Genomic DNA, 7,148 nt, shown 5'->3' on the forward strand with positions numbered 1-7,148 from the left:
TTATCACATGTAAGGGGGCTTCCTGTGTGAATTTGCTTCCCCAACTAAATTGTAAGCCCTGGAACTAATAATCATCTTGTACTATTTATAAGCAGAGAGTAATTGCTCAGTAAGTGCTAATAGGTTGATTAACTGAAACTCACATAAGCTTACTCTAGAATCCAATGAAACAAAGCTCTTATTTTTCCCAAATGAAACAAGACCTTGGAGCCAGCAGGTGGTGTGGTAGTGGTTAGGGCGTTGAACTCCCACATAGCCAACCATAGTTTAAGTCCTGGACCTGGCAGCTTACTTTCTCATTCTCTATCTCTCTCTCTGGTGAGTGTGCATACCCTATAGAAAGTTAAAATAATAACAATACATAAAATTAAATAAATCTTTAAAAACAAAAAAGACCTCATAATGGAATTGCACTTTCTCTCAATTTCTTGCACAGACTTCTTCATGTGTGGCTTATAGATACAGCAGCCCAAAGAGAAAGGGCTCTAGCCGGAGTTAAAGTGTCTAGGGGTCAGTACGTGGGCAAGGAATGAAATTCTCTAAGCCTCAGCTTTTCTATCCATGCAATGGGGAAAATAATGTCTGCCTCAGTATTTTGAGGGTTGGAGAAAATATTTATATAAAACGCCTAGCACACCACCTTGTTGGGGTGCATAAAAAGTAGTCTGTTAATGTGTAGGTGCTCCTTATGTGTAGATGCTGATTTAACACTCAACAGTTGGTTTTCTCAAAAGCTCAGTATGTCCACAGTCAAGTTTATGATCTTTTTAAACTTCCAAACCCGGTCATCCTTCAGGAAATGACAGCATTGTTCATCCATTTACACAAACCAAAATCTAGACTTCCTAACACCCTTCTCTACTTCACTCTTCTCCACTACACAAATGTGTTACCTCACAAGCACTCTTGCACCTCCCTGCCTTCCACACCCCCCACTTAGAGCTACCATCCTCTCTCCCTGACCCATCCCCGTACCTCCAGCTGAGTGACTCCAAGTTGCTCATATTACAAGAGAGCGATCTTCCTTCATGAATGTGAATCTGACCACTTCATTCTCTTGCTGCTTAGTACTTCTAAAAAAAAAACAAAAACAAAAACAAAACAAAACAATACCGAGTCCTTCACCTGGCCAACAAGATTTGGTATGGTCAGTTTCATACTGTGCAGGGGATTTTTCATCCACCCTTCCAGCTCTTCTTTATCCTGCTCTGTACCCTGGGAGCTGACCTGGATAGGTTGCATCAAAGGGTTCCCTCATTCTCTGACCTCCAGTTGCATTTGACTGCAGAAAGGAGGGCAAGGAGAAGCTGGCTGGAGATCGCAGGGTGGTGAGGATGCTCCTGCTCTCTCCCTGCTGTGTAGCCTCAGACTGACTAATCCCTTTAGGGAAGGCTACAGTTACCCTGAGGGGTCTCTTTCCATAACTGGGTTCCCGGATAAACAACTCCTACCTTCTGCTTTGATGACCAGGCCGAAAAGCAGCTTTTCATGCTTGCTTATCCTGGGATACTCTTACCATTCAGATGTCATTTTAAAGAGCCTCCTTATTAAGCCATCCCTAATTGCCCTGCTAGAGTAGACCTTCTGCTAGGACCCTGGCTGGTTGAACCATTTTTCTCTCCTTAAACCACTGGCCTTTCTGTTCTTCAAATATTCCATGCTGCCCTCCACCACTGCCTAACATGAATTTTTCTCTTTTCCTAGTTAACACGAACTCATCCTTCTAATCTCAGCTCAAATATCACTTCCTAGTGGGAGCTTTTCCTGACTCCCAAAGTAGGTCAGAGAACTCTGTAATATGCTTTCATACTTTTATGTAATTTTCCACAGCAGTTGGACTAGATAACCAATATGTCGCTGACCTAAAGTACTTCTCTGCCATGGATGTAGGAATCGCATCTTATTTCTCACTACCATACCACAGTCCCTAACACGGTGTCTGGTGCATGTAGGATTCAGAACACATATGACAAAAGAATGCAAGCTTTCAGTTTGCTAGCCCCTAACTAAAAATAGGTCAGTCTTTCAGAGTATACAAGTTGATCACACTTATTTCATAGGGCCATGTCACATATGCTGATCATATTTTAGCCAAAGAGATTATTTATTTTAAAATTTTTGAGGAATTATTTAATCTTATTTATTACTTTTAGTGTCTTTATTGGTATTTTTATTTTTTAATGTATTTACTTATTCTATACATTTAATCACTGTACATCATTACTACCTACAAAGTGAATTTACTCAACATGACTATATTTTACACCAGTTCAGTTGAAGATATCATATATGTTATCATCAACAGAAATTTCTGTGTCCCATGAATGTCTTGCCTCTCTTTTTCTCCTTGATTCCCTTCCTCTCACTTTCCTACTTCTATCACCCTCTTCCCACACTGTCTCTAATTTTTATAACCATTTTCCATACTTCTATATACACTAATCTTTCAGTTTCGTCCATAGAGTGCAGACAGTCAGTATATATTAAATGGAGACATACTATGTCTCTCTTTCATAGCCTGGCTTACTTCACTCAGCAGTAAATCTTCTATATTTGTCCACTTTCTATCAAATGCCAGGGTCTTATTTTTTATGGCTGAGTCCTATTCCATTGAGTATACACACCATGCTTTTTCAATCCCTTCATCTGTTCTTGGACATTTGGATTGGTTCCATGTCTTAGCAATTGTAAATAATGCTGCAATAAACATAGATGTGCAAGCACATTTCTGAATGAGCATTTTCCTCTCTTTTGGGTAGATACCGAGCAGTAGAATTGCTGGATCATGTGGTAGTTTTATATGCAGATCTTTGAGGAACCTCCACATTGTTCTTCATAGTGGCTGGACTAATTCACATTTCCACCAGCAGTGTAAGAGAGTTCTCCTTTCACCACAGCCTCACCAGCACTTACCATTTTTGTTTTTCTTTAATCTTAGCCATTCTGACTGGGGTTTGGTGATATCTCATTGTGGTTTTGATTTGCATCTCTCTTATGATGAGATATGCTAAGCATTTTTTCATATGCTTTTTGACTGTTTGTAGTCTTTTCTTAGAGAGTTGTTTGTTCAGCTCATCTTCCCATTTTTTAATTGAGGTGATCATTTCTTTGCAGGTAAGCTGCTTGAGTACCCTGTATATTCTAGTTATTAAACTCTTATCTGAGGCACAGTTCATAAAAACATTTTCCCATCCCAAGGATTGTTGATTCAAACTAATTACTATGTCTTTTGCTGTGCAGAAACTTCTTAATCTGATGTAATTCCACTAGTCTATTTTTGGGATTATCTTTTGTGTTTTGAGGGTCTTATTTAAGAAGTCTTTGCCTCCTCTGATGTTTTCAAGAGTTTCCCCAGTGTTTTCCAGTAGTAGTTTATAGTTTGAAGTCTTTGGTTTAGATCTTTGATCCACTTTGAGTTGATTTTTTGTTAACGGTGAGAGGTGAGGGTCCAGATTCATCTTTATGCAGGTGAATATCCAGTCTATTGTTTTTATTATTATTTTAATTTGCCCAGAGAGCTAGAGAGAGGGAAAGTGAGAAAGCAAGTCACCATGTCTGGGACTCGAACCACAGTCATCCATGTGGAGTCCAGCACCTTAGCCACCATGCACCTACCAGCCCCGAAGAGATTATTTTTTATGATTCCTTCCAGAGCCTTACATTTCAAAGTTGTATTATGTTAGGAGTTTCCTATCTGCTTTCTTGCTTCAAATAGATATCACTTTCTTCTCTCTGTTTCTCCTCTTTTTATTTTCTTCAGGGAATAGTTTCCCCTTTCTATTACTTCTATTTATAGCCTGAGATGCTTTCTTCTCCCATAATGTAGTGACTAAATTTTTCACCTCCTTCAAGATTTTGCTCAAAAGTCTCGATGAAGTCATTTCTCACCACACTTTAAAGCTTTACAAGCAACCTTCTCTCCCAGCCCCTCATGCGTTGCTCTATTTTTTGATCATTTTTATTATTCTCTAACATCATTTATGTATTTATGATACAGATTGTTTATTCTCTGTTACCTCATAAAATCGATGTAAACTCAGTGCCTACAGCAGTGCCTGGCACATGGTAGGCATTCAAACATATCTGATGAGTGAAAAATTAGCATACTTTTCATCTCAGCCCTTTGATTGGCCTGTACCTCTTCAGTCACATCTACGTTTTTCCCCACAAACCAAATAACTATTATAGATTTAAAGTTTCTCCTTTGGTCCTTTCTCTTCCTAGACAAAATTTTATGATGCAAAAAATATAAAAGAAAAAATATATAAAAGAAATCCCATGTGATTTAAAGAAGATGCCTTTATCATATATACTTTATAAAATATTTTATTAAGAAATTTGAACACAAGAATTATGCTGTTCGGATTGAATGTTGAATGTCCTGCACTCAGTAAATGTTTTGTTATGAGAGTAATTATGACAAAGGCAAGTGTTAATGAAAGTCTATAAAGGTGTAAGTGAAATGCCCAAACTCTCTTTCCCAAGCAGTTCATTTCTATCTCCCTTTTGTCTTCAAGTCATTTTTGAAATAGCACATGAAAAACAGATTTGTCATATAATAGAGCAAAAGGAACTCTTTATGGGTTTGTGCTTTGGCCCTTCTGTGTTACATTCATTATTGATATTCAGAATGATTAGTCAAGGTTCTGCAAGATCCCAGAATGCTTTTTGGATCATTAGGCTTTGAATTTTTTAATAGCATGTTAGGCCTTATCTTATTTATATCAGTTATTTCTGCCCTGTGTACATGATTACTCTCTTAGAGAGCTATTCTAGCTATTAGCTAGATTATTCCATCAGAAAATATCCTTAAGTCACTAACATGTGCTCATCCTAACACTGTTTTATTTTCCAGAACAGCGGATCTCTGGACATGCTAACTGTTGAGAATTTACCACCAACAACTACAAAGTAGCTGTTAGTCTAAAATTACTATTACCTAGATGCCACTGAACAGCTGGCAAACATTCGTGTCAGTTCTCACATACTCATGACACGGTCACTTCTCTGCGGCTTAGACCGCCTTTCTCCTCATGAGTATTCATGAATTTTCCTCCTGTAAAGGAAACATCGTCAAAAAATTATCTCAGATATGTTATGTGTCTTTTATTCTCCATTTTACATTACATGTTAATTAAAGAGCAATAAAAAGGTACAGTGGTGGAAAGAAAAATGAATTCCTAATTCTGCCTTGCTTCATTACTAAAGGTAGCCACTGTTCATTTTAGGATATGCATTTCTTCATGTTTGTTGCTTTTTTGGTTGTTACTTTTTGACAAGCACACACACCACAGTGACTGGAAACATGTTGACTGTGGCAAACTAGAACAGGAACAGCCAGATTCCATAAAAATGACATTTATACAAAACACACCAGAAAGAAAGAAAGAAAACCCAGCCTCTAGGGTAAAGGTTAACAACTGAACTGTCATTTAGAGTTGATGACTTGCTTTCTCCTGAGCTTAGAACTTTCAGGGAATTCGTTGATGATGCCAGGCAGCTTTCTCGGCAGGGGGAGGGTGCCCAGTTAGCCCTAATTATTACATCATGTTTCACACTCCCACTTAAACAGCTAACCTTTTTTCTAATGGATCTGGACTCCGGCAGTCACAGTTTGAACCAACAGAGCTGATCCTTCTCTAAATGGCCTTTTGTGTGTGGATAATGACCACACGCTCTTGAATAGGGTTTCTCCCTACATGCTATAGCTAAATTCATCATTGGGAAAAACAAAGCAAAGAGAAATTGCAATAAAATGGTACATAATGGCTTCCTGGGCTGGGGGAGGGGTGGGGGTGTTTTGGCTTGCAGACTTTCACACTTTCCTTCCTGGAAAGTTTCATTCAGAGAAACATTTTACCTCACATCTGGGGGACAGCACCCTATGGGATTGTGGCCACGTTCCAGTCCGTGGTTTGGGAAGACAAGCTGTCACAGAGCGAAGGCTGCCTGGGTCTTCTGAATAGACACACTGCCCTGCTTCTTCATGTAGTTTATTGATTCAGAGCCTGCTTCAGAGAAATGTGCTCAGAAAAATGAATTTCTTCTTGGTCAGCTCCAGGCATTGGAGGGACTCTGGCCATTCTCACTCTCGTGCTACAATTCTGTTGGGATAGCTGCATTTACCATCTCCACGGGACTGGAGAACCCTGGCGAAACAGTGAGTGGAAATTCTTGGAAACCCAATCCCTGACACTACTGTATGTGCCAGGATTTAGAGTGATCTGAATAAAAAATTGTATATTATTAACAGAGATAGTGGTGTCAAAGTTCACAAAACTTTAAGGCAGATTTTGATCCACCTATTTAACATTTCAAAATCACTAAGAGGAGCCTGGCCCTGTAGCCTAATAGTTAACGGAGCTGGCTGACTATGTGTGAGATTATGCCCCAAATCCTGACAGAATCTCTGTTGGAGAAGAAGGGATTCCAGTGTGACCCTGCTCCCTTGTGAGGTGATTTCTCCGTCTCTGTCTTTCTCTGGCGAGTACACATTCCAGCAATTAAAAAGATAATGATAACTAAAGAGATAGCTAAGTAACATCCTAAGGATTTCTATGGTCTCCATGTTTTTTATATATCTCAGTGTTCTTTAAAATAAGGCAATTTCGAAGTCTAAAAATTGTGTGTTAGTGAAGCCGCCTTACCTAGTGTCATTCAGGAATTTTCTTCTCCACTTCCTCTGTTTCTTCCCCTTCTGTACATAAAAACACTTTGTAAATTATTAGAATTATATAAATTCTAGTCAGTGTGAGCTAATCACTCACCCTTCTCTCCTGTACTGAATTCCCTCCATTGCACTGTATTTACCTGATACTTACTAATTCCAGCCAATCCATTTATCCCACCTCATCCCCTGGGTACTTTTATAGTCTCAGTTAATGAAGTAATAACCCATAATGAGTTAATAAGGGGTAGTTTGGGATGCTAGGGTACAGTCTTTTGAAGATCTGTAAAGTACTTCACGAAAGTGATTCATTCACCCCAACTTCTGAATGCCTCGGGTGCTTCATCTTAAAAAACGGATAATAGCAACGTAGAATTTCTTTATTCAAACAAGAGAAGATATAGATACAGCGTGTGTGCGTGTGTGTGTGTGTGTGTGTGTGTGTGTGTGTGTGTCTAGTATTTTTAAAGTACAGACTCAG

The 7,148-nt window shown here is 38.9% G+C and overlaps 1 protein-coding gene and 1 long non-coding RNA gene across 2 annotated transcripts in view; one reads left to right on the plus strand and one right to left on the minus strand.

Moving 5' to 3' along the window:
• Positions 1–7,148, plus strand: part of RASGEF1B (RasGEF domain family member 1B) — a 607,920-nt gene that overhangs the window by 503,441 nt on the left and 97,331 nt on the right. The window lies entirely within an intron of this gene.
• Positions 4,602–7,148, minus strand: part of LOC114008308 (uncharacterized) — a 15,368-nt gene continuing 12,821 nt past the window's right edge. Inside the window, exons 2-3 of the long non-coding RNA XR_003549868.1 lie at positions 6,648–6,697; positions 4,602–5,056 (exon numbers count right to left, since the gene is read on the minus strand). This is a non-coding gene — a long non-coding RNA (uncharacterized LOC114008308). The remainder of the gene's footprint in view (positions 5,057–6,647; positions 6,698–7,148) is intronic.

This window comes from Tupaia chinensis, unplaced genomic scaffold (assembly GCF_000334495.1).
Source record: "Tupaia chinensis unplaced genomic scaffold, TupChi_1.0 Scaffold000318_1, whole genome shotgun sequence".
Classification (NCBI taxonomy): Eukaryota; Metazoa; Chordata; class Mammalia; order Scandentia; family Tupaiidae; genus Tupaia; species Tupaia belangeri.